Source organism: Theropithecus gelada, chromosome 11 (genome assembly GCF_003255815.1).
Source record: "Theropithecus gelada isolate Dixy chromosome 11, Tgel_1.0, whole genome shotgun sequence".
Classification (NCBI taxonomy): Eukaryota; Metazoa; Chordata; class Mammalia; order Primates; family Cercopithecidae; genus Theropithecus; species Theropithecus gelada.
Window position 1 is genome coordinate 58,438,006 of NC_037679.1, and position 27,888 is coordinate 58,465,893.

Here is a 27,888-nt window from a genome sequence, read left to right on the forward strand (position 1 = left end):
ACCTAGAGCTCCTTTGCCTTGTTATTCTTCTTTTCCTGGGGGATTAGCAACCCAAGCAGACAGTTTCTTTCCTTCCAGGGAAACCCCAAACCTCATGGTGAAGTGACAAGAAATATTCACCCCAGTGCACATCTTCCTAAGAAGGCCCAAGGCAGAATGCTAGTTCTCTCAGTAGTTCCCAGGCAATTCAATCTGCCACAAAGTACAATGTAAAGCACTGTGTTACAGGGAAAAACAAGCAAACAGAAAAGGAAAAAAGTCTATTCTGCATACTGATTTTGTCTAATGTGGCATTTGCACACTTGGGCAGCTACAGTGCTTCAGTGCTGCTGTCAGATTAATTCTTCCCAAACACTGCACGGATGATAACACTCCTTTGCCCCCAAACCTTCACTAGGGTTATCTCCTGAAAAAGGTAGCCTGGGAGTTAAAAGTTTGCCATGGTTTGGCTCAAACTTATATTTCCATGTGTCAGTCCTATTATTTCAAATTCCAACCAACAATCTTCTATAATTTTTTAAATACTTTTCCATGCCTTTACACGTGTAGAGACTTTTTTTTTTTCCCACTTGTAAGTCAAAAGCCTAGCTAGGCATCAAATTCCAGCAGCTGACTTCCCCCTATGCAAACATACTCTGATCTTGCCAGCTGGCAGAAATATTTCCCTCCCCTGAACTCTGCTAACACTGGCTTTCTCACAGCCTTATATTTTCTTTCTTGTCTGGTCCATGTTTGTTCAATCTGCTGGACATAGTCCAGTGCCTAGTGTATTATGGGCACTCAATAAATGTTCACTGAATGAATATTAATTTTTACTTAATGTGGTCTTTGCATTGATGATTTCTTTGTAAACCAAATATAAAATTTACACTAACTCTTCATTTTTGAGGGTCAAAGACAATTTCCAGGTTTCAAGAAATGAGGGCTCTGGGGTCTCTTCAACACTTGCAGGCCTAGAGCTGGACTTGTATACCTTGAGACTTCCCTGCTATAGGCAGATGGCATTGAATAATATTAATGTGCTCTATTTATAGAGTGCCTACGCTTGTGCTAAATCACTTCACATTCATATCCCTAGTTCTCCTAGCGACATACTGATGATGCCCATCTCAGTTTTAGAGGAAACAAACAATATTCAAAGATGAAGGTCCTTTCCCAGAGTCAAATGTAAAGTGAGTACTAGCGTCAGGATTCACACCTAGGTCAGTCTGGCTCCAAATCTAGCTTTTTTCCTACCATCCCACGTTCCTTCTTTGAATTGCTTCAGTTTCTATGGAAGTTTCTGCTATTTCTCTATCTTTGTCTCTGAGGTTCATTTCCACTCCTGCAGCTTCACAAAAGCCCAATTACGCCTGCCACTGACCTGCTTTGTCTAATAGGATTTTTGATGGCTGTAGTGCCATTTCAGCGTCCGCACGGACTGCTTCTCTCTACCCAGAGCACAGCTCCCAGGAGGTGCTGGAAGCCTGGCAGCAGGTCATTTCAGCAGCTTGTTTTTACCACTTTCTCAGCCCAAACTGCTTTATTTCAAACCTTGCTGTGATTCATCACTCACCTACCTGCATTCCCCCTTCATCTTCCCTTAAGTCTGTCTCATAGGCCTGTAAGTAGAAATTGTGGCAATTCCCAAAGTGTAGCAGCATTGGGGAAGAGTAGAAACCTTACTGTCAGACTTGCTAATTGAAAATTTGGGGAGAAGTCCACTCAGACATGTCTAAAGCAGATTGCCTTTGAAGTACTTACGAAGAAAGGTTTTCTGAGCCTTGAGGTCCATAATGGGGATGTGTATATGGAGAGTGGGAAAGGAGCTCTTTAAACTCAGACAGCTGAACTATTTGCAGGTGCCAAGGCCTTCCCTTGAGTATAGTTAATGAATCAAATAGAAATATTATTTCACCAGTTCTAACATGCCCACTTATTTTTCATCTTAACATTCTGTAATGGGAATGTGGCTTACATCGACAGTGGTACAACCATTATTTGCTAAATAGCAGTCGTCATAGTTGTTTCTGCCTTCACCTGAGTATCAAATACACCAGCAAAAACATTTGCAGAATAAGCAGGGGCAGGGGTAGGCTAGCTCTGTGTAATTACAAAGCTCACCTAATTTAGGTTTTCATAGGATTTTAGGGAATGCTTCACATCAAAGCTGTTGGTGGCACAGAGGACAATACTGTGTGGAAAAACCTGGGCCTCAGTGACGGAGTGAAAACTGAGTCTACTCAGAAGATTCAGATTTGGACCCAGAGGAAGTTTTAGAAAAACTTGAACCAATTTATATTACTTTTTTTATGTGTGCCCAAGAATGGTATATGATTAAAAAAAAATCTGTCTAAATAAGTATGTTAGCACTCTTTCACTATATATGAAATAAAAATTCTAGCTTATGTCGTAGTTAAATTGATGTTTTCCTCTGATGCAGTTTATAAAAAGTTTAAGTGTACATGGGAAATAACTTATACTTTTACATCAGATTGGCTTGATTTTAATTCAGGTTTCACTTATTAGCCTTGTGATATGGTTTGGCTGTGTCCCCACCCAAATCTCATTGGAACTGTAGCTCCCCTAATCCCCATGTGTCATGGGAGGGACCTAGTAGGAGGTAACTGAATCATGGGGGAAGTTTTTCCCATGCTGTTCTCATGGTAGTGAATAAATCTCATGAGATCTGATGGTTTTATAAGGGGCAGTTCCCCTGCACATGCTTTCTTGCCTGCCATCATGTAAGACATGCCTTTGCTTCTCCTTCACCTTCTGCCATGATTGTAAGGCCTCCCCAGCCATGTGGAACTGTGAGTCCATGAAACCTCTTTTTCTTTATAAATTACCCAGTCTCAGGTATTTCTTCATAACAGTAAGAAAATAGGCTAATACAGTAAACTGGTACCAGTAGAGTGGGGTACCACTATTAAGACACCTAAAAATCTAGAAGAGACTTTGGAACTGGGTAACAGGCAGAGGTTGCAACACTTTGGAGGGCTCAGAAAAAGACAGGAAGATGTGGTAAAATTTGGAGTTTCCTAGAGACTTGTTGAACGGTTTTGACCAAAAAGTCCAGGCTGAGGTGGTCTCAGATGGAGATGAAGAAGTTATTGGGAACTGGAGCAAAGGTGAGCCTTGGTATGCTTTAGCAAAGAGACTAGTGGCATTTTGCCCCTCTTCTAGAGATCTATGGAACTTTGAACTTGAGAGAAATGATTAGGGTACCTGGTGGAAGAAATTTCTAAGCAGCAATCAAGAGTTGACTTTGGAGCTCTTAAAAGCATTCAGTTTTATTCATTCACAAAGCTATGGTTTGGAATTGGAACTTATGTTTAAAAGGGAAGCAGAACATAAAAGTTGAGAAAATTTGCAGCCTGACAATGTGATAGAAAAAAAAACCAAAACATTTTCTGAGGAGAAATTCAAGCTGGCTGCAGAAATTTGCATAAGTATTAAGGAGCCAAAATTAATCTCCAAGACAATGGGGAAAATGTCTTCACGGAATGTCAGAGGTCTTCATGGCAGCCCCTCCCATCACAAGCCAAAAGGCCTGGGAGGAAAAACAAAATGTTTTCATGGGCTGGGCTCAGGGCTTTGCTGCTTTGTGCAGTTTTGGGACCTGGAGCCCTGTATGGCTAAAAGGGGCCAATGTACAGCTCAGGCTGTTGCTTCACAGGTTGCGATCCCTAAGCCTTGGTGGCTTACATGTGGTGTTGGGCCTGCAGATGCACAGAAGTCAAGAATTGAGGTTTGGGAACCTCCTTCTAGATTTCTGAGGATTTATGGAAACACTTGGATGTCCAGGCAGAGGTGTACTGCAGGGGCAAAGCCCTCATGGGAAACTTCTGCTAGGGCAGTCTGGAAGGGAAATATGGGGTCAGATCCCTCACACAGAGTCCCCAGTGGGGCAATGCCAAGTGGAGCTGTGAGAAGAGGGCCACACTCCTCTAGACCTCAGAGAGGTAGAACCACTGACAGCTTGCACCATGTGCCTAGAAAACCCACAGACATTCAACATCAGCCTATGAAAGCAGCTGGGAGCAGCATCATACCCTGCAAAGTCATAGGGCTGGAGCTGCCCAAGGTCATGGGAGCCCACCTCTTTGCATCAGTGTGCCCTGGATATGAGACATGGAGTCAAAGGAGATCATTTTTGAACTTTAAGGTTTAATGACTGCCCTATTGGATTTTGGACTTGCATGGGGCCTGTAGCCCTTGTGTTTTGGCCAATTTCTCCAATTTGGAACAGGTGTATTTACCCAATGCCTGTACCCTCATTGTACCTAGGAAGTAACTAACTTGCTTTGATTTTACAAGCTCATAGGCAGAAGAGACTTGGTTTGTCTCAGATGAGACTTTGGACTGTGGACTTTTGAGTTAATGCCAAAATGAGTTAAGACTGGGGAACTGTTGGGAAGGCATAATGGGTTTTGAAATGTGAGGACAAGAGATTTGGAAGGGGCCAGGGGTGGAATGAAATGGTTTGGCTGTGTCCTCATCTTAAATTGTAGCTCCCATAATCCCCATGTGTCAAGGGAGGGCCCTGGTGGGAGGTAATTGAATCATAGGGGCAGGATTTTCCCATGCTGCTCTCATGACAGTGAATAAGTCTCATGAGATCTGATGGTTTTATAAAGGGCAGTTTTCCTGCACATGCTCTCTTGCCTGCCACCATGTAAGATGTGCCTTTGCACCTCCTTTGCCTTCTGCCATGATTGTGACGCCTCCCCAGCCATGTGGAACTGTGAGTCCATTAAACCTCTTTTTCTTTATAAATTGACCCAGTCTCAGGTATTTCTTCATAGCAGTATGAAAATGGAGTCATACACCCTAGGACTCTGGGCATGTTACCAAGTCTTTTTTTTTTTTTTAGACAGAGTCTCGCTCTGTCGCCCAGGCTGGAGTGCAGTGGTGCGATCTTGGCTCACTGCAAGCTCTGCCTCCCGGGTTCACGCTGTTCTCCTGCCTCAGCCTCCTGAGTAGCTGGGACTACAGGCGCCCACCACCGCACCCAGCTAATTTTTTGTATTTTTAGTAGAGACAGGGTTTCACCATGGTCTCAATCTCCTGACCTTATGATCCGCCCACCTGGCCTCCCAAAGTGCTGGGATTTCAGGCGTGAGCCACCACGCCCGGCCTGTTACCAGGTCTTAATGAGAGAATAAAATTTGTAGCGTGTGGCTAATAATTGCTATCCTGCAAGCTTTATTAAATCATTCCTTTTATTTGTAAAAACTTTATAAACATTTAGTTTTACTTTAGATTTTACTAGAAAGTTGTAAATATACATTTATTTATTTTTTAAAAAAATCTATAGTTTTCTTTTCTGGTTGATTTTTGAAGCTACAGTATATAAAGTAGCATGTATTTTACAAATGAGCTTTACTGTCACTTAACTGAGTAGGAAAAAACCAGCAGTATAGGAAGTTTGATGGAGTCCAAAATCTTAGTAGAGATCTGTGAGGTTCCCCTTAAATACTGGTGAAAATGTAGGATCTGACAAGGCCCTGTCTTGTCTCTTTTAAGAAGTCATAGTTTGACACATCATCATGCCTTCCAGGATTTCATAACTGAACTTTTATAGTAGAATTTTTGATGGGCATATGGCTGCCCAGCCAAAGACTACATCTCTTAGCTTCCTTTGCAGCTTGGTGTGGCCATGCGACTAAGTTATGGCCAATGGTATGTGAGAAGGAATGAGCTGTGCAACTTGCGTCATGCCCTGAAAATGATGATGCAATCCTCTTTCCCTGTCCATTGTTTGAAATGTGGATGGATGGATATAGCTGAAGACATTTTATTGGGTCAAAGATGGAAGCTATGTGTTAAAGGTGGCAGAACAGCAAGACAAAAATAACATGGGCCTTGATGATTTTGGAGCCAACATACCACCTTAGACCAATGACTCAGACTTCAATGTGAGAGAGAAGCAAATTTTTACCTTGTCTAAGCCACTATTATTCGGGGCCTCTCTGTTACAACACCAAAAAATGTATGTTAACCTCTCCACTTTCACGATTCTGTCCCTTTCATTCACTCCTCCCCCTGAACAACATGACTTAACCCCACTCACATGTGTGCCAATCTCATAAAACGGCTTCTTCTGAGTTCCTATTCTGAGAACCTGCTAAATTTTCTTGAAATCTAGTTGCCTTGAAGTTGCTAGTCCTCCTCCCTGGCGAATGGTGTCTTGCTCTAAAACTAAGTCCCAATACCCACGGAAATGTTTTCTCAAAATCTGGTTCCTGTTCATTCTGACTGCCTGGATGTTCCGTTATGTTTCCTACCTCCTCTTAAGATCCTCAGCTTCCTTAAGTTGGACCCAATACTAACTATAACCTTATAATGGCTTTTCCTTGCCTTGCCTATGTGATCTTTTTTGTTTATCATATTCCACCAGCAAAGTCCAGAGGCAGCATTTTGAATAGACCTGGTCCCTTTTCTCAATCTCTTTCAGGTTTTTCTTTGGTCCCAGAAAAATAGAACTGACCCCTTGTCTCCATCTCTTTGGCCTTTGAGCTGAAATAACTAGAAGCAGCTTGCCAAAGCATACTAATATATGTAAAAGTTGTTGAGTGACTACTCCATAAGTTGTCCCATTTTAGGGATTACCTCCAATCCTTATAACAAATCTAAAAAGGGGTTGTATTATTCCCCTTATACAGATGAAGAAACTGAGGCTCAGAGTGAATAAGTGTCTTGTTCAAGATGCCTCATCTAATAACTAATGAATCTTCAATTAAAACCCAATCTATAATCTTCTCACTATATAGACTATTGTCTAAGCCCAATGTTAAGACAAGGTCATAGAGGTTAGGGCTCATGAAAAAGAAGAAAAAGAAATCTTTGTGAGAATGTCCTAGCATGGGTACCCAGATTCCAAGGATGTGAGGGGACTATCTAGCACCATACTCTAGAGGCCACATTAACACCAGGATGCTAAATGAAAGTTTCAAAGCTTCTTGGATGAAAAGATGCTCTCCTTCTAACTTCTGCTTTTTGAATTTAAAAAACATCATTTTTCTCACCTTTTCTCTCCTAGGATTCTTCTGTTTCCCTGACCTTGATTGACATTTTTCCCTAAGTCCTCTGAATTATTATGGAATTAAATGGCTTATTTTAATTTCCCTAGGTGTCTTTATTGAATTCTTTCACAGTGTTTTATGGAAAATATCTGATTACTAATTCATAGAACAGAATATTATGAGATTCTCTGCTAAGTGGCTGCCACAGCGGTATTCAGGTCCTGGAGCCTTTGCAATCTCTGTATCTGCATACAGGCTCAGAAACAAGGAGCAAGCTAAGTTCCAGCACCTTGCATTTGACTCTTTTATGTCACCTCCTGAACAATTCCTAAACAGAAAATACTGTCCCCAACCCCCTGGAAAAATTCATGAAATATTAGAAAGCAAATAATGTTAACATAGAAGTTCAGATCTTGGGTTCTGGAATCAAACTGGGCTTGAATCTCACTGCTTCTGCTTAAATGACCTTGGAAAAGTTTCTTAATCTCACTTTCCCACCATTTCATGGTCTGTAAAGTGGGAGTAACACCTACCTCACAGAGTATTCATGAGGATTACGTGAACTAATAGTGCCGAGCTCATAATAAGTGCCAACTTAAAAGTTAGCTAACTATATCTTTTATAATTAAGAAGTAGGAGAGTCTGTAGTCTCAGCTACTCAGGAGGCTGAGGCAGGAGAATGGCAGGAACCCGGGAGGCGGAGCTTGCAGTGAGCTGAGATCGCACCATTGCACTCCAGCCTGGGTGACAGAGCAAGACTGTCTCAAACAAACAAACAAACAAACAAACAAAAGAAGTAGGAGAGTCTTGTTAAACCTAGTACAAAATACCATAGCATGTGAAAGATTCTGTGAGTATCTGCACCTCCTAACCATTTTCTGACATTTATATGTATTATACATAAACTTGAAATCACATGAAACCATGCTATTTAGCAGAATTCCTCTAATTCAGCTTCATTGTCACAAAAAACTCACAATGTGGAGATGCCCTGAGAGATCAGATGATTCCTTCAGAGAAGAGGGTGAATTCTCCTTCGAGAACTGGTAGTTCCATTCTAAATGAGTCACCAATGAATAGATTTGCTATGGGTTAATGTTCCACCCAGCTTGATTAAATTTTAGGTAGGTCTCTTCTTGACTACAGGCTCCTGACCTCCCTTTTCTCAGAGCATTTACTTTACCAAACTTGCAATTATAAATTAGGTCTCTGGCCCTTTGACATGTAAATCTTCTCCCAGTCTCTCACTGATTTTACATCCTAAAAATGTCCTTCCCAAGGACCTAGGAGCCATCCCTTTGAGCTATAATAATCAAAAAAGATAATGTCCTTATCTCCTCATCTCTGTGGAAGGATAGGAGGCTGATTTGATAAGCACCAACAAAGAAACAAGATTTTCTTTCAAAGAAGTGGCCTTGTAGGGAGTGACAGACATGACTCAGATTCAAGCAGATCATTTATAGTCATTATACAGAAGTTAAATATTCCTCCCTTACCGGTTAGCTGGACTTTAAGCCCACTAGAAAAAAGTCAAAAGTTAAAGGCTTTTGTGAAAAAGTACACAAAAAATGCCTTTCACAATGACAGTCAAATCAACTCTCCAAGCAATGCCTACTTGCTAGAAACTTCCAGATGAAGACCATCCATTTCAGTCTCTAAAGTCCCAGGGAGTGTGCTGGGATCTTCCAACTACTCAGAAAACCTCTTTCTAAGAATTCAGTCTTTGAGCATAGCTGTCAGCTAGAAAGAAAATTTCAGTTGATGTATGAGTCTATAGAGCCAGTCATTCTCATGCCCTCTAGGGATAAACTAGGCATCTCCAAACCCTGAAGAAACAGAGTGGTGGTGGGTGGTGTTCAAATATTTTTAAAGTATTGGCGTACCAACATGGACATACTGGTTAGGAAAACATGAGCTCCCAAAATGGATATTAGACACATTATTATTATTATTGCTATTTTTTGAGATGGAGTCTTGCTCTATTGCCCAGGTTGGAGTGCAGTGGCGTGATCTTGGCTCACTACAACCTCCACCTCCCAGGTTCAAGCAATTCTCCTGTCTCAGTCTCCAGAGTAGCTGGGATTACAGATGCATGCCACCACACCCGGCTAATTTTTGTATTTCGAGTAGTGATGGGGCTTCACCACGTTGGCCAGGCTGGTCTTGAACTCCTGACCTGCCTTGGCCTCCCAAAGTGTTGGGATTACAGGTGTAAGCCACTGCGCCTGACCTAGACACATTATAAAGGGTAAATAATTATAACCATGTGTTGTTGACACATGAGTAAATATGAATAAATACAGATACATAAGGGGAATGCAGTAGAAATTAAGTGAAAAACAAAATATAATTTGGCATCAAGCATACAAGTGCCATTTCTAATCAGTGAGGATGACATGGACTATTAATTCATTCAATAATATAGGAGCCATTAAGTAGTCATCTAGTAAAAATAAAGTTTGATCCATACCTCATTCCTTATACAACAGTAAATTACATAGATCAAATATAGAAAAACTCAAACCATAAAAGTACTACAAGAAACTATAATAAGATTCTTATATAATCTGGGAGTGAGGGAGGCCTTTCTAATAAGAATATAACATTTTAAAACAATTCATTTAAAAAAGGCTTGATTAAATAAACTGCAAAATAATTAAAAAATTTGCATAGTAAAAATCACTGTAAGTTAAGTTGCAAGTAAATTAAAAACTGAGGAAAGATAATTACAACTTGTATCCATTCATGGGGCTATATGGCTAATAAGAAAGAGCTCCTTTGCCCTTCACATCAATAGAAGTAGACCAACAGCAGCTCCCAGAATGGGCCAAGGCATTTTGAACAAGCAGTTCAGAAAAAAGGAAATACAAATGGAATTAAACATATGAAAAAAAAGCTCAATTTTATTCATAATACAAAAAATGGCACAAAGATACTGCCTTTCACCTACCAAATACGTAAGTTCCAAAAATTTGATAATATGCTATATTGGTCAGGACATAATAAACTTTTCCTTATGTTGCTGCTGATGGTATAAATCATTGTAACTCCTAAGGAGGGCAATTTAGCAATACTTATCAAAAGCACAAATGTCCCTGAACCAGCAATTAAACTTTTGGGAATGTATCCATCACACATATGCCTTCATATGTGAAATATAAATAAGGCTATTCGTTGCAGCATTGTTTATAATAAATAAAATATATAAACCATTGCTATTGATAGGGAGATAGTTAAAGAAATTAAGGTATATTAATAGGATTATTATTATTTTTTTAAATTTTGCAGGCACATAAAACATTCATACAACTATATACCAAGAAGTGCTCTATGTTCTACTGTGGAAATATCTCTATTAAATTAAATTAATGGGTTAAAAAAACAAGATAAAGAACAGAATGTAGGGTATGCTACCATTTGTTATATAGCTTAAAAAGGAGAGATAAAGAGAGGAAAAATACATGTTTATATTTGCTTGTACCTCAGTTAAATATCCCTGGAAGGATATACCTGACACTGTGTGGTTGCCTATTGGGAAGAGAAACGGGTGTCTGAGGTAATAGGTGTTATAGGGAGATTTTCTTCACTAAATATTGTATAAACTTTTATACTTTCTTACATTAAAACTCTCTTGGCCAGGAGTGGTGGTTCATGCCTGTAATCCCAGCACCTTGGGAGGCCAAGGCAGGTGGATCTCCTCAAGTTCAAAAGTTGAAGACCAGCCTGGACAATATGGCAAAACCCTGTCTCTACCAAAAATACAAAAAATTTAGCCAGGTATGGTGGCCCTGGCCTGTGATCCCAGTTACCTGGGAGGCTGAGGTAGGAGGATCCTTTGAGCTGGCGAGGTGGAGGTTGCAGTGAGCCATGACTGTGCCACTGCACTGCAGCCAGCGTGACAGAGCAAGACCCTGTCTCAAAAACAAACAAACAAACAAAAACTCTCTTATTTGACATCTCATACTTTGAAATGTTCAATTTAATCATTTTCCAAATCTAGAATATGGTTCATTTTTATTGAGATATGAATTATTGTTCAAATCTCATGCTTGATCTTCCCAAACAGAACAGAGGCTCTATATCTTTCTCTGAGATACTTTGGTGATATTTTTAGCACTAAAAATGGGTATGAACACTTCTAACACTGGAAATTCTAAGTCTGAAGCACTTACTCTTGGGACTTGGAAAAAATTTTTTAATTAATAATTCTTCATCAATGGTTACATTTTCTTTGCCTACAAGTATGTTTCTTCCTTCCAAGTGGACATGGGTGTGTGCACATACTCATCTGCACACACATACATACACATGTATATGTGAAAGGGATTGAAAATAAAATGTTTTCTTTTAAAGTATGTTTGCATTTTTCCTAGAATTGCCCTCACAGTTTCCATCAGACACTCAAAGCAGTGGGTGACATCAGAAAGGTTAAATATTACTAAATAGTGGACATTACCTTTCCTAGTTATTCCTTTCCCCTTTCCTAGTTATTCCTTTCCCCTTTCCTATAGCTACCATTTAAATCTAGGTTGGCAACTTCCCTTGGGTCTAAATCAGCAATCCACAGTCTTTTGGCATCAGGGACTGGTGTCATGGAAGACAATTTTTCCATGGGCAGGGCCCAGGGTGGAGAATAGTTTTGGGATGATTCATGCACATTACAGTTTTTGTGTACTGTATTTCTATTATTATTACATTGTAACATCTAATGAAATAATTATACAACTCACCACAACGTAGAGTCAGTGGGAGCCCTGAGCTTGTTTTCCTGCAACTAGATGGTCCCATCTGGGGGTAATGGGAGACGGTGACAGATAATCAGGCATTAGATTCTCATAAGAAGCACACAGTCTATGCAGTTCACAAAAAGGTTCGCACTCCCATGAGAATCTAATGTTGCTGCTGATCTGACAGGATGCAGAGCTCCAGTGGTAATGCTCACTCGCCTGCTGCTCACTTCCTGCTATGCAGCCAGATTTCTAACAGGCCATGGGCTGGTCTGGGGGTTGGAAATCTTTGGTCTAGATGACCTTGACAGCAGCATAGCTGTCCTGTCTGCCTTCAGGCTTTCTGCACTCCACATTATATGCACAACCAGCCAGCTGTTAGCATAATCATTTTCAAAAAAATTTACTGCCTACTTTATCAAATTAGTTGTGAAGCATTTGACTATATGTTGAATGATAGCCAAGTGTGCTATATTTCTGCACTCATGAATGAGTACTTGGTTGTCATACTTCATTATCCTGGAATTTCTCTGTTCCTGTTTTTATTAGTGGGGAAAACTCTGCCTTATTAATTTTGTTCACAGAATAAACAAATTTTTCTTTAATATACAAAAATAAACTAGAAAACATATTTTACTGGTCACTTTTCAGGAAGAAAAGCCTATATATATATATTTATTTATTTATTTATTTATTATTTTTTTTTTTTTGAGACGGAGTCTTGCTCTGTCGCCCAAGCTAGAGTGCAGTGACACGATCCTGGCTCACTGCAAACTCCGCCTCCCGGGTTCACGCCATTCTCCTGCCCCAGCCTCCCGAGTAGCTGGGACTACAGGCGCCCGCCACCTCGCCCGGCTCATTTTTTGTATTTTTAGTAGAGACAGGGTTTCACCGTGGTCTCGATCTCCTGACCTTGTGATTCGCCCGCCTCGGCCTCCCAAAGTGCTGGGATTACAGGCGTGAGCCACCGCGCCCGGCCAAGCCTATATATATTTAAAATTTTTTTTTTTTTTTAGAAATCTTCCATAGGGTGAATGATGCATGTCTGAATATAAACTAATGATTTTATTCATTTATACAGCTTATAAACTGTATTCAATTGCATGGAGGAAAAAAGTACACTGACCTCTAATTTAAAAACAAAGAGTTTTCTGGAGAGGTAACAGAATAATAACTAATGGAGCATTACAGTTTATAAGTGCTTTCATATAAATGACCTCATTTGTCCCCACCCAAATCTCATGACAAATTGTAATCCCCAGTGTTGGAGGTAGGGTCGAGTGGGAGGTGATTGGATCATGGGGGATGGTCCTTCATGAACGGTATAGCACCATCTTCTGGTGCTGTTCTCATGATAGTGAGTGAGTTCTCTTGAGATCTAGTTGTTTGAAAGTATGCAGCACTTTTGTTCTTTTGACTTAGGATTGTCTTGGCAATGCGGGCTCTTTTTTGGTTCCATATGAACTTTAAAGCAGTTTTTTCCAATTCTGTGAAGAAACTCATTGGTAGCTTGATGGGGATGGCATTGAATCTATAAATTACCTTGGGCAGTATGGCCATTTTCACGATATTGATTCTTCCTATCCATGAGCATGGTATGTTCTTCCATTTGTTTATGTCCTCTTTTATTTCACTGAGCAGTGGTTTGTAGTTCTCCTTGAAGAGGTCCTTTACATCCCTAGCAAGTTGGATTGCTAGGTATTTCATTCTCTTTGAAGCAATTGTGAATGGAAGTTCATTCATGATTTGGCTCTCTGTTTGTCCGTTACTGGTGTATAAGAATGCTTGTGATTTTTGCACATTAATTTTGTATCCTGAGACTTTGCTGAAGTTTCTTATCAGCTGAAGGAGATTTTGGGCTGAGACAATGGGGTTTTCTAAATATACAATCATGTCATCTGCAAACAGGGACAATTTGACTTCTTCTTTTCCTAACTGAATACCCTTGATTTCTTTCTCTTGCCTGATTGCCCTCGCCAGAACTTCCAACACTATGTTGAATAGGAGTGGTGAGAGAGGGCATCCCTGTCTTGTGCCAGTTTTCAAAGGGAATGCTTCCAGTTTTTGCCCATTCAGTATGATATTGGCTGTGGGTTTGTCATAAATAGCTCTTATTATTTTGAGATACGTTCCATCAATACCGAATTTATTGAGCATTTTTAGCATGAAGGGCTGCTGAATTTTGTCAAAGGCCTTTTCTGCATCTATTGAGATAATCATGTGGTTTTTGTCTTTGGCTCTGTTTATATGCTGGATTGCGTTTATTGATTTGCATACGTTGAACCAGCCTTGCATCCCAGGGATGAAGCCTACTTGATCATGGTGGATAAGCTTTTTGATGTGCTGCTGGATCCGGTTTGCCAGTATTTTATTGAGGATTTTTGCATCGATGTTCATCAGGGATATTGGTCTAAAATTCTCTTTTTTTGTTGTGTCTCTGCCAGGCTTTGGTATCAGGATGATGTTGGCCTCATAAAATGAGTTAGGGAGGATTCCCTCTTTTTCTATTGATTGGAATAGTTTCAGAAGGAATGGTACCAGCTCCTCCTTTTACCTCTGGTAGAATTCAGCTGTGAATCCATCTGGTCCTGGACTTTTTTTGGTTGGTAGGCTATTAATTATTGCCTCAATTTCAGAGCCTGCTATTGGTCTATTCAGGGATTCAACTTCTTCCTGGTTTAGTCTTGGGAGAGTGTAAATGTCCAGGAAATTATCCATTTCTTCTAGATTTTCTAGTTTATTTGCGTAGAGGTGTTTATAGTATTCTCTGATGGTAGTTTGTATTTCTGTGGGGTCGGTGGTGATATCCCCTTTATCATTTTTTAGTGCGTCTATTTGATTCTTCTCTCTTTTCTTCTTTATTAGTCTTGCTAGCGGTCTATCAATTTTGTTGATCTTTTCAAAAAACCAACTCCTGGATTCATTGATTTTTTGGAGGGTTTTTTGTGTCTCTATCTCCTTCAGTTCTGCTCTGATCTTAGTTATTTCTTGCCTTCTGCTAGCTTTTGAATGTGTTTGTTCTTGCTTCTCTAGTTCTTTTAATTGTGATGTTAGAGTGTCAATTTTAGATCTTTCCAGCTTTCTCTTGTGGGCATTTAGTGCTATAAATTTCCCTCTACACACTGCTTTAAATGTGTCCCAGAGATTCTGGTATGTTGTATCTTTGTTCTCATTGGTTTCAAAAAACATCTTTATTTCTGCCTTCATTTCGTTATGTACCCAGTAGTCATTCAGGAGCAGATTATTCAGTTTCCATGTAGTTGAGTGGTTTTGATTGAGTTTCTTAGTCCTGAGTTCTAATTTGATTGCACTGTGGTCTGAGAGACAGTTTGTTATAATTTCTGTTCTTGTACATTTGCTGAGGAGTGCTTTACTTCCAATTATGTGGTCAATTTTAGAATAAGTTTGATGTGGTGCTGAGTAGAATGTATATTCTGTAGATGTCTATTAGGTCTGCTTGCTGGCATCACGCTACCTGACTTCAAACTATACTACAAGGCTACAGTAACCAAAACAGCATGGTACTGGTACCAAAACAGAGATATAGACCAATGGAACAGAACAGAGTCCTCAGAAATAATACCACACATCTACAGCCATCTGATCTTTGACAAACCTGAGAGAAACAAGAAATGGGGAAAGGATTCCCTATTTAATAAATGGTGCTGGGAAAATTGGCTAGCCATAAGTAGAAAGCTGAAACTGGATCCTTTCCTTACTCCTTATACGAANTGAAAAAATGCTCATCATCACTGGCCATCAGAGAAATGCAAATCAAAACCACAATGAGATACCATCTCACACCAGTTAGAATGGCGATCATTAAAAAGTCAGGAAACAACAGGTGCTGGAGAGGATGTGGAGAAATAGGAACACTTTTACACGTTGGTGGGATTGTAAACTAGTTCAACCATTATGGAAAACAGTATGGCGATTCCTCAAGGATCTAGAACTAGATGTACCATATGACCCAGCCATCCCATTACTGGGGATATACCCAAAGGATTATAAATTATGCTGCTATAAAGACACATGCACACGTATATTTATTGCAGCACTATTCACAATAGCAAAGACTTGGAATCAACCCAAATGTCCATCAGTGACAGATTGGATTAAGAAAATGTGGCACATATACACCATGGAATACTATGCAGCCATAAAAAAGGATGAGTTTGCGTCCTTTGTAGGGACATGGATGCAGCTGGAAACCATCATTCTTAGCAAACTATCACAAGAACAGAAAACCAAACACCGCATGTTCTCACTCATAGGTGGGAACTGAACAATGAGATCACTTGGACTCAGGAAGGGGATCATCACACACCGGGGCCTATCATGGGGAGGGGGGAGGGGGGAGGGATTGCATTGGGAGTTATACCTGATGTAAATGACGAGTTGATGGGTGCAGCAGACCAACATGGCACAAGTATACATATGTAACAAACCTGCACGTTATGCACATGTACCCTACAACTTAAAGTATAATAATAATAAATAAATTAAAAAAAAAGAAAGCACTTTCTTATGATTACAATGATAATGGTTAAAGAAATAAAACTTCAAAAACATTCCACATGAAAGCAACTTAGAATATGAGTAATTATACCTTAACTACAATCCTCAGTGATCAAAAAGATAAACAAGGTTTGCCAAGCATCTTTCTGTGGGGCATGCACTCTAATAGAGAAGCCATGCATACTCTGATAAAAAGGCAAGAAAATTATATTTTTGAATTGCTGGCTATGTTTCAGGCTATAAAGTTGAGCATTCCCAACCTGCAAATCCGAAATCCGAAAAGCTCCCAAATCTAAATTTTTTGAACACCCACATGACACCACAAGTAGAAAATTTTGACTGTATTTTGACAGGTCACAGTCAAAATACAGTCAAAATTTTGTTTATGCACAAAATTATTAAAAAATATTGTATAAAATTACATTCATGTTTTGTATAGAAGGTGTATATAAATAACAAATGAATTCCATGTTTAGATTTGGGTCCCAACTCTAATATATTTCATTATATGTATGCAAACATTCCAAATCCAAAAAAATCTGAAATCTGAAACACTTCTGGTTACAAGCATTTCAGATAAGGGATACCTACACTGTAGCAGTACAGTGTATAATTTAATCTTGCTACGGTCTTATAGGGTGGTTATTAAAAATCTGAGTTTCTAGGTGAGGAAGTTGACATCAGAGAGGTCAGAAATTGCAAAGCTGGGATTTGAGACCAGGTTCATCTAACTTCAAAACCTGTTATCTGAAAGGATTCTAAAAATGCAAACCTGAGAGTGTGTGATGATGTAGAATGTATTATCACATCACATATCCAGCTTTGCTGAAGAACAGGGTGTTCTACACAATATGAGGCATTGAATATAATTGAATCCTACGCCAATACTGATTTGTTTGGCATTTGAATCTGATTTCAAGTGGGAAAATAGATGTGTTGTTTGTAAAACTTATGAATTAATAAGTTCTGAGAATCAAAAGGACTGACCTCAAACAAATTCATGAAATTATATTTACTCTTATTTCTGTCTTAGTCCTGGAGAGTTGACATTGTTGGGTAAGTTTCAAACTACTATATAATTGCTGAGAAAATTGGGGTGGGAGGAAAAAGAGGAAAGTGATTTCCATTAGTAAAACTAGTTGAAGACCCATAGAGACTGCTCAAACTTCGAGTGGGTTCATATTTATAGGAATAAAGATGAAAGACCTCCAAATCTTTCCCTGATCCAATAAATATTTTGTTTATAAAATATCTGCCATTAGAAATGTGGAGGGGCGGGGAGAGCAAACAAAAATGCTGAGACAAAATGGGCAAGAGCATACAAAACGTAATGCTGACTTTTGATCTCCATTGCTTAAGATTTTATTCTCCCAATTGTCTTATGAGGTTTTAAGCAACAAACATAAATGTTCAGAAAACTACACAGCTCTGTTAAAGCCAGGCATAGCACTTGACTCAGTAGCCTTCCAAAGCAAAATTTTGCAGAAAGACAACATATACTATGTAAAACGGTGTTTTCTCTTGCTTATTTTAAATTTACCTCCCTTTAATTTCATTGCCTCTCCCTTCCCAATTGTCAAGCAAAAGCAGTATGATCAGATTTCATCAAAATAACTTAGAACACTTAAATCAATGTGTATTAGACTTTTCTTCTTTCTTTGCCCTAGAATTTTATGCTCTCTTTTAGTAACTACTCTTATCTGGTACCAACTGACTGGTGCGTTTGTTACGACCTGTATTCCAACTGACACACCACAACAATTCCAGGGAATACAGTGAATTTAACATTAAGATTGTAAGATTAGCTGACATTCTAAGATTCTTAAAGGAAGGGGTTATGTGTATTTATCCTGGTATGACCACAGCGGCAAACATAATGTCTGCATCACAATGGGACAACGTGAGAGCTAAAATTTAATATATATCTACATATGTTAGACTTTTATGTACATGCCATCGCATGTCTCTACAATCATTCTCTATTAGTGTTCTCACTTCTGTCAATGGGGAAACTGAGTAAGTTGCTTAAGATCAAGCAGCTGGTAAATAACAGAGCCAAGATTTGAATTCATGTCTGTCTGACTTTTTTTTTTTTAACAATGTGATTTGCCAACCACACTCAGTACCCAAAATATTATTTGTGGAGTGCCATTTTCATAGGGTTGTTTATCACACCTTTAATTAAACCTATCCTTGAGAGGGAAAAACATGCAACTCAGCAAAACTGTAATTCACAACTAGCCTAATGGCCAAGTGGAATGCTACATGCCATGGTCAATCACTTAGCAAATAAGTAGTGTGTGATGAAGAGGTAAAAATTGAGGCACACACAGAGCCAGCTCTGTTAATAATAATGCTTCTTTGGGGACTGAGTCTCCACTTTCATTTTAACTATCATTGTAGAAAAATGATAAATAAATGCAGTAGGTGGGATGGCAATATGATAGGTAGAAAGAGAATTAAGAAAAAATAATTTGTGAATTTGTTTACCACTAAAATACACTTAAAAGGCAGCTTTGTCCCAGTGGCACTTTTAACATTTGCTTTTACTTTTAATAATCATGTTTACCATATTTTTATGGTTCAATGGCACTATATGCTTGAAGAATTTAGAACATTAATGTCCAATGTTACCTAAGTCTAGCTGTGGACTTCATGCATGAAATACCATTCCAGCAGAGAAGCACTCCGTGCTTGAACATCCTCAGTATTGAGGAACTTACTATCACACTGGGCAGCCACTCTATCTTTAAATAAAGATAGAATTAGTAAAATTAATAAGAAAAGAAATTCTTACTTTCACATTAATCAAATATCTGTATTCTTACAATTTCCCTGAAATTATTCTGTAAGCAGGCTTGAAACAATTACGTGGCAACATATGTTGCTAGGCTGGTTCCTTGGGTTTTGGCAAAGTCCTCAGTGTTTGTCAGCATTTCTATGTGAGAGAACTGGCTACATAGTCTATCTTGGAGCTAATATCATACTTGTGTCACTAAACATATGTATGGAATTTTGAGAATTGTTTCTTAATTTTTCAGTTTTAAAATCTAATGCAAACCTGTATTCAGAAAAAAAGTATTGTTTGACCTTTTTAAAAATTATCGCTTAATTAACATGGGGCCTAGCCGAGTTAGAACAAAATAACTTCTCACTTGTTCCAACATAAGAGAAACAAGCAAGGTGTTCCTACTAAGGTCTCACTTAGACCCGCATATTCTTTTTAGTGATTGCAAAGTTACTTCTTAGCCACTCAGGCCAATCCACCATAAAACAATCGTTCTCCAACTTTCCTGGTCTTAAGAGTCACTTGGGGTGCTTGTTTAAAAGGCATATTTGTTGAGCTCTGCCTCCAGAAATACTGATTTAGTAGCATGGAGCTGAGGAATCTTCATTTTTCACCAGTGCTGGAAGTGAATCTGATGCAAGTGATTTGTAGACCACATTTTGAGAAAAATTCCCTAATGTTAGCAGTTGTAATGATGCAGGTAGTTCACTCGGTTTTGTTTCAATACAAAACTGCAAGGGTAATACTATTGGGTTTTCTAGATATAGGATCATGCCATCTGCAAACAGAGATAGTTTGACTTCCTCTCTTCCTATTTGGATGCTGTATTCGTCCGTTTTTCACACTGCTGTAAAGATACTACCTGAGACTGGGTTATTTATAAAGAAAAGAGGTTTAATTGACTCACAGTTCCACATGGCTGAGGAGGCCTCAGGAAACTTACAATCATGGTGGAAGGCAAAGGGGAAGCAAGGCACATCTTACATGGCAGCAGGAGAGACAGACAGTAAAGGGGGAAGTGCTACACTTTAAGACCATCAGGTCTCGTGAGAACTCACCCACAATCACGAGAACAGCATGCGGGGAACCACCCCCATGATCCAATCACCTCCCATTAGGTCTCTCCCTTGACATGTCAGGATTACAATTCAAGATGAGATTTGGGTGGGAACACAGCCAAACCATAGCAGATGCCCTTTATTTCTTTCTCTTGCCTGATTGCACCGGCCAGAACTTCTGATACTATGTTGAATACGAGTAGGGAAGGCATGCTTGTCTTGTGTTGATTTTCAAGGAGAATGCTTCCAGCTTTGCGCATTAAAAAGAATGAGATTATATCCTTTGCAAGGACATGGATGGAGCTGGAGACCATTATTCTTAGCAAACTAACACAGGAACAGGAAACCAAATTCTACTTATAAGTGGGAGCTGAATTACGAGAACACATGGACACACAGAGGGGAACAACACACACTGGGGCCTTTTGGAGGATGGAGGGTGGAAGGAGGGAGAGAGTCAGGAAAAATAATGGGTACTAGGCTTCATGCCTAGGTGATGAAATAATTTGGACAACAAACCTCCATGAGACAAGTTTACCTATACAGCAAACATACTTGTATCTCTGAACATAAAATAAAAGTTAAAAAGAAAAAAGAAAATTGCAAGGATGGTAAGATCTGGGGCCTTTCATAACTTTTCAAATATGTCAACTGAGAATATCAAAATGAATCACCAGGCTTTTTTGTTTGGGGTGTGTGCCTGTGTGTTTATCACAAAATTCACATACTTTTCAACTGTGCCTGCCTTACACTAAGATAGTCATTATATGCAGCTGTATAGGCCCAGCTATATAGGCCCAGCTATATACATATATAGGTATATGTATGTGTGTGTGTGTGGCGGGGGGCTCCACACACGTTTGGTGTCAATACTGAAGTAATGCAAATATCTCTGTATCTGCTACAAAACTCAAACAAGAAAAATGAATAGATCTGGATCTGATATGGCCTTCCTCTTCTGCTCTGAACTTTAGTTGTAGGGAAGAAAATAGTACTTAGTAAGAGTAATACATCAAATAGTGATTGGAAAACCAACTATTTGTGAAATAGTCTGATAAGTATTATGAGATACACAGAGATGATTAACACACAGTTCTTGCCAAATTGGAGCCTACAACTTAGCAGAAGTTGTTAATCACTTTGGTCAGGTGAATGTTTCACTGAATAAGAAATATTAGTGTATTAAGTCATCAGATTCTTTAATGCTTTGAAGTGCTTCATACTGAATTCTACATAAAGTAGAAACTTCATATGTGTGTGTGCGTGTGCGCGTGTGTGTCTATATATATATTTGAAGACAGGGTCTTACTACCTTGCCAAGGCTGGTCTCAAACACCTACGCTCTAGCAATCCTCTAGCCTCAGCCTCCTGAGTAGCTGGGACTACAGGCACAAGCCTGGTGTATAGAAAAACTTCACTGGCATCCAAGATGGCTGAATAGGAAGAGCTCCGGTCTGCAGCCCCAGTGAGATTGATGCAGAAGATGGGTGATTTCTGCATTTCCAATTGAGGTACCTGGTTCATCTCATTGAGACTGGTTGTACAGTAGGTGCAGCCCACAGAGGGCAAGCTCAAGCAGGGCAGGGCATTGCCTAACCCAGGAAGCACAAGGGATTGGGGGATTTCCCTTTCCTAGCCAAGGGAAGATGCGACAGATTGTACCTGGAGAAATGGTACACTCCTGACCAAATACTGCACTTCTCCCATGGTCTTTAGCAACTGGCAGACCAGGAGATAACCTTCTGTGCCTGGCTTGGTGGGTCCCACACCCACGGAGGCTTGCTCACTGCTAGCGCAGCAGTCTGAGATCAACCTGCAATGCTGCAGCTTGACGCAGGGAGGGGCGTCCATCATTGCTGAGACTTGAGTAGCTCACAGTGTAAACAAAGTGGCTGGGAAGCTCCAACTTGGTGGAGCTCACCGCAGCTCAGCCTCTCTAGATTCCACCTCTGGAGGAAGGCCATAGCAGAAAAAAAGGCAGCAGACAGCTTCTGCAGACTCAAAAGTCCCTGTCTGACAGTGCTGAAGAGAGCAGTGGTTCTCTCAGCACAGCGTTTGTGCTCTGAGAACAGACAGACTTCCTCCTCAAGCAGGTCCCTGACCTCTGCGTAGCCTGACTGGGAGACACCTCCCAGTAGGGGTCAACAGACACCTCAAACAGGTGGTTGCCCCTCTGGGATAAAGCTTCCAGAGGAAGGATCAGGCAGCAATATTTGCTGTTCTGCAGCCTCCGCTAGTGATACCCAGGTAAACAGGGTCTGGAGTGGGCCTCCAGCAAACTCCAACAGACCTGCAGCTGAGGGGCTTGACTATTAGAAGGAAAACTAACAAACAGAAAGCAATAGCATCTACACCAACAAAAAGGACATCAACACCAAAACCCCATCTGTATCAGTCACCAACATCAAAGACCAAAGGTTGATAAAACCACAAAAATGGGGAGAACCCAGAGCAGAAAAGTGGAAACTTCCAAAAACCAGAATTCCTCCTCTCCTCCAAAGGATCATGGCTCCTCGCCAGCAAGGGAACAAAACTGGACAGAGAATGAGTGTGATGAGGTCGGTAATAACAAACTCCTCTGAGTTAAATGAGCATGTTCTAACCCATCTCAAGGAAGCTAAAAACCTTGAAAAAAAGATTAGATGAATGGCTAACTAGAATAAACGGTATAGAGAAGACCTTAAATAACCTGATGCAGCTGAAAACCAAAGCATGAGAACTTCGTGATGCATGCACAAGCATCAATCGCAGATTTGAGCAAGTGGAAAAAAGGATATCAGTGATTGAAGATCAAATTAATGAAATAAAGCAAGAAGACAAGATTAGAGAAAAAAGAGTGAAAATAAGTGAACAAAGCCTCCAAAAAATATGGGACTATGTGAAGAGACAAAAAATGTTTCATTGGTGTACCGGAAAGTGATGGGGAAAATGGAACCAAGTTAGAAAACACTCCTCAGGATATTATCCAGGAGAACTTCCCTAACCTAGCAAGGCAGGGCAACATTCAAATTCAGGAAATACAGAGAACACCACGAAGATACTCCTTGAGAAGAGCAACCCCAAGACACATAATCATCAGATTCACCAAAGTTGAAATGAAGGAAAAAATGTTAAGGGCAGCCAGAGAGAAAGGTCAGGTTACCCACAAAGGGAAGCCCATTAGACTAAGCAGATCTCTTGGCAGAAACACTACAAACAAGAAGAGAGTGGGGGCCAATATTCAACATTTTTAAAAAAAGAATTTTCAACCCAGAATCTCATATCCAGCCAAACTATGCTTCAGAAATGAAGGAGAAATAAAATCCTTTACAGACAAGCAAATGTTGAGAGATTTTGTCACCACCAGGCCTGCCTTACAAGAACTTGTGAAGGAAGCACTAACCATGGAAAGGAACAACTGGTACCAGCCACTGCAAAAACATGCCAAATTGTAAAGACCATCAATGCTATGAAGAAACTGCACAATTAATGAGCAAAATAACCAGCTAATATAATAATGACAGGATCAAATTCAAAGATAACAATATTAACCTTAAATGTAAATGGGCTAAATGCCCCTATTAAAAGACACAGACTGGCAAATTGGATAAAGAACCAAGACCCATCGGTGTGCTGTATTCAGGAGACCCATCTCACATGCAAAGATGCACATAAGGCTCAAAATAAAGGGATGGAGGAAGATCTACCAAACAAATGGAAAGCCAAAAAAAAGCAGGGTTGCAATCCTAGTCTCTGATAAAACAGACTTTAAACCAACAAAGATCAAAAGAGACAAGGCCATTACATAATGGTAAAGGGATCAATTCAAAAAGAAGAGCTATATGTATATATGTGTGTGTGTATATATATATGTTATATATATATAACATAATATATATGCACCCAATACAGGAGCACCCAGATTCGTAAAGCAAGTCCTTAGAGACCTACAAAGAGACTTAGACTCCCACACAACAATAATGATAGAGTTTAACACCCCACTGTCAATATTAGACAGATCAACGAGACAGAAAGTTAACAAGGATATGCAGGACTTGAACTTAGCTCTGGACCAAGCGGACATAATAGACATCTACAGAACTTTCCACCCCAAATCAACTGAGTAGACTTTCTTCTCAGCACCACATTGCACTCATTCTAAAATTGACCACATAATTGGAAGCAAAACACTCCTCAGCAAATGTAAAAGAACAGAAATCATAACAAACTGCCTCTCAGACCACAGTGCAATCAAATTAGAACTCAGGAGTAAGAAATTAACTCAAAACTGCACAACTACATGGAAACTGAACAATCTGCTCCTGACTGACTACTGAGTAAATAACGAAATGAAGGCAGAAATAAAGATGTTCTTTGAAACCAATGAGAACAAAGACACAATGTACCAGAATCTCTGGGATACATTTAAAACAGTGTGTAGAGGGAAACTTAAAGCACTAAATGCCCACAAGAGAAAGGAGGAAAGATCTAAAATCGACACCCTAACATTACAACTAAAAAAACTAGAGAAGCAAGAGCAAACAAATTCAAAAGCTAGCAGAAGACAAGAAATAACTAAGATCAGAGCAGAATTGAAGGCGATAGAGACACAAAAAACCCTTCAAAAAAATCAATGAAGCCAAGAGCTGGTTTTTTTGAAAAGATCAATAAAATAGACTGCTAGCAAGACTAACAAAGAAGAAAAGAGAGAAGAATGAAATAGATGCAATAAAAAATGACGAAGGGGATATCACCAGCAATCCCACAGAAATACAAACTACTATCAGAGAATACTATAAACACCTCTATGCCAATAAACCAGAAAATCTAGAGAAATGGATAATGTTCCTGGACACATACACACTCTGAAGACTAAACCAGGTAGAAGTTGAATCTCTGAATAGAGCAATAACAGGTCCTGAAATTGAGGCAATAATAGCCTGCCAAGTAAAAAAAGTCCAGGACCAGACAGATTCACGGTCGAGTTCTACCAGAGGTACAAAGAGGAACTGGTACCATTCCTTCAGAAACTTTTCCAATTGATAGAAAAAGAGGGAATCTTCTCTAACTCATTTTATGAGGCCAGCATCCTCCTGATACCAAAGCCTGGAAGAGACACAACAAAAGAGAATTTTATGCCAATATCCCTGATGAACACTGATGCAAAAATCCTCAATAAAATACTGGCAAATTGAATCCAGCAGCACATCAAAAAGCTTATCCACTTGGCTTCCTCCCTGGGATGCAAGGTTGGTTCAACATATGCAAATCAATAAATGTAATCCATAACATAAACAGAACCAACAACAAAAATCACATGATTATCTCAGTAGATGCAGAAAAGGCCTTTGACAAAATTCAACAGCCCTTCATGCTAAAAACTTTCAATAAACTAGGTATTGATGAAATGTATCTCAAAATAATAAGAGCTATTTATGACAAACCCACGGCCAATATCATACTGAATGGGCAAAAACTGGAAGAATTCCCTTTGAAAACTGGTACAAGACAGGGATGTCCTCTCTCACCACTCCTATTTAACATAGTATTGAAAGTTCTGGCTAGGGCTGTCAGGCAAGAGAATGAAATAAAGGGTATTCAATCAGGAAGAGAGGAAGTCAAATTGTCTCTGTTTGCAGATGATATGATTGTATATTTAGAAAACCCCATCATCTCAGCCCAAAATCTCCTTAAGCTAATAAACAACTTCAACAAAGTCTTGGGATACAAAATCAATGTGAAAAAACCACTAGCATTCCTATACACCAATATTAGACAAACAGAGAGCCAAATCATGAGTGAACTCCCATTCACAATTACTACAAAGAGAATAAAATACCTAGGAATCCAATTTACTAGGGATGTGAAGGACCTCTTTAACCAGAACTACAAACCATTGCTCAATGAAATAAAGAGGACACAAACAAATGGAAGAACATTCTATGCTCATGGATAGGAAGAATCAATATCATGAAAATCGCCACACCGCCCAAGATAATTTATAGATTTAATGCTATTCCCACCAAGTTACTGCTGACTTTCTTCACAGAATTGGAAAAAACTACTTTAAAATTCATATGGAACCAAAAAAGAGCCTGCATAGCCAAGACAATCCTAAGCAAAAAGAACAAATCTGGAGGCATCACGTTACCTGACTTCAAATTATACTACAAGGCTACTTAACCAAAACAGCATGGTACTGGTACCAAAACAGAGATATAGACCAATGGAACAGAACAGAGGCCTCAGAAATAACACCACACATCTACAACCATCTGATCTTTGACAAATCTGACAAAAACAAGCAATGGGGAAAGGATTCCCTATATAATAAATGGTGCTGGGAAAACTGGTTAGCCATATGTAGAAAGCTGAAACTGGATCCCTTCCTTACACCATATACAAAAATTAACTCAAGATGGATTAATGACTCAAATGTAAGACCTAACACCATAGAAACCCTAGAAGAAAACCTAGGCAATACCATTCAGGACATAGGCATGGGCAAAGACTTCATGACTAAAACACCAAAAGCAATGGCAACAAAAGCCAGAATAGACACATGGGATCTAATTAAACTAAACAGATTCCACACAACAAAAGAAACTATCATCAGAGCGAAGAGGCAACCTACAGAATGGGTGAAAATCTTTGCAATCTACCCATCAGACAAAAGGCCAATATCCAAAATCTACAAAGAACTTAAACAAATTTACAAGAAAAAAACAAATAATCCCATCAAAAAGTGGGCAAAGGTTATGAACAGACACTTCTCAAAAGATGACACTTATGCAGCCAACAGATATATGAAAAAATGCTCATCATCACTGGTCATCAGAGAAATGTAAATCAAAACCACAATGAGATACCATATCATGCCAGTTAGAATGACAATCATTAAAAAGTTAAGAAACAACAGATACTGGAGAGGATGTGGAGAAATAGGAACACTTTTACACTATTGGTGGGAGCGTAAATTAGTTCAACCATTGTGGAAGACAGTGTATGGCGATTCCTCAAGGATCTAGAACTAGAAATACCATGTGACCCAGAGATCCCATTACTGGATATATACCTAAAGGATTATAAATCATGCTACAATAAAGACACATGCACACGTATGTTTATAGTGGCACTATGCACAATAGGAAAGACTTGGAACCAACCAAATGTCCATCCATGATAGACTGGATTAAGAAAATGTGGCACATATACACCATGGAATACTATGCAGCCATAGAAAAGGATGAGTTAATGTCCTTTGCAGGGACATGGATGAAGCAGGAAACCATCAATCTCAGCAAACTGTCACAAGGACAGAAAACCAAACACCACCTGTTCTCACTCATAAGTGAACAATGAGAACACACGGACATAGGGCAGGGAACGTCACATGCAGGGTCCTGTTGGGGGGTGGGGGGCTGGGTGAGGGATAGCATTAGGAGAAATACCTAATGTAAATGATGAGTTGACGGGTGCAGCAAACCAACATGGCACATGTATACCTATGTAACAAATCAGAGCGTTGTGCACATGTACTCTAGAACTTAAAGTATAATAATAATAAAAAAGACTTACAACCAACAGAGAGTTTGAAGTATATTTAAATTAAAAGTATTATTAAAAAATTCTAAAAACAAAGGAAAAACTTCACTGGCATTGTAAAATAGCACATGGGAAAAAAACCCCTCTCAATTTGCTAAGTCAATATTCTTATAACTGATGTTGCTTATATGTCGTTGTTAGACCTCAGAGTGGAAGGAAATAATTTGTAGTTATTGTTATAATGAAAAAACTGCAATTATCTAAAG

General features: G+C 39.4%; 1 protein-coding gene across 7 annotated transcripts in view; it reads right to left on the minus strand.

Annotated features, from left to right (window-relative positions):
• The window catches only part of ANKS1B (ankyrin repeat and sterile alpha motif domain containing 1B), a 1,261,968-nt gene that overhangs the window by 490,344 nt on the left and 743,736 nt on the right, over positions 1-27,888 (minus strand). The window lies entirely within an intron of this gene.